Here is a 1,190-nt window from a genome sequence, read left to right as displayed (position 1 = left end):
AAGAAAGGTCAAAGAGTATTTTTTTTTATCCAGACTGTACATACATGGACATTTATGATTGGTCAAAACTATTAAAATATGCAATAAAAACAATGATATAATTAAGAATACATGCTAATTCATTAGAAACATCAATTAGTCAAATAGTTTGCTGAATTTGACACTAAAAAATAGGGAAACCCATCTTTAACGGCTCTTTGCGATAAACATTACATTACATGAACTGATCAAGGATAGCCTAAATATGATCGCCCTCGACCATGATCGTGATGGACAAAGCGACCAAAATCGTATTCTAGCGTAACAGAGCACATCAGTTGTTGATTAACGTATCTGTATGTACCAGATCTTTCAAGTTCAGGGAACCCAGTATTGTAGTGATGTCGGGTGGATTTCCAATCAGGGACTCGGGGCTCATATCGGATCGGATCTGAAAGGAATATCAGCCCATGACACATAGAATTGATAACAGAACAGCTCGAAAACGAACGCAAAATAAAAATGTTTCAGAAAATATCGACTCAAGTCGCAATCCTGAAAGTCCACGATCGGCTACGATGGCCAATCTTAATGTTCGAAACGGATCGCACGACAGTAGGAACCTAGCTCAAAACGTGATTTGTATACGCGGCCTTCCAACTTTAATGTGCCAGCTGTATTTTTTTTATTTATGAAATAATTTTTATATATCTCATTAGTAGGAAAATAAATCTCAACAGGTATGTAACATTTATTCACCAATATATGTTCACTCCCATCTTTTAACTTTCCACAAGGTAGCCTAAATACAACATTTAAATGTCTAAATATGTGTTTTTCGGCATAAGGAACTCAATAATATAGTTCTTGATAAATTTCGCAACATACAAGTAGCTAAAACCCAAATTGAGCCCTTCAAAATTACGGAGCCCCTTTCCGTCCTTTTATAAAATGTTTCGTTTTATCGCATTAGTTATTTCGCTATTACGAAATAACGAAATAGAAGTCAATACAAAATTTTCAAATTCAAGGACAAAAGATAAATTTTCGCTTATGTAAATTAGGACACGTGATAGACCTTTTTTTTAAGTTAAAAATCGCGATTTGACAGAAATGAGGTCGGATTGATAGTCACCTAGAGATACTCTTTGCTTCCTTGAATTTAAATAAGATTGAATCAATGTATAAGAGCTGTAATGGAATTTGTATAA

Source organism: Lottia gigantea, assembly GCF_000327385.1.
Source record: "Lottia gigantea unplaced genomic scaffold LOTGIsca_157, whole genome shotgun sequence".
Lineage (NCBI taxonomy): Eukaryota > Metazoa > Mollusca > Gastropoda > Lottiidae > Lottia > Lottia gigantea.
This window is presented reverse-complemented; position numbering follows the sequence as displayed.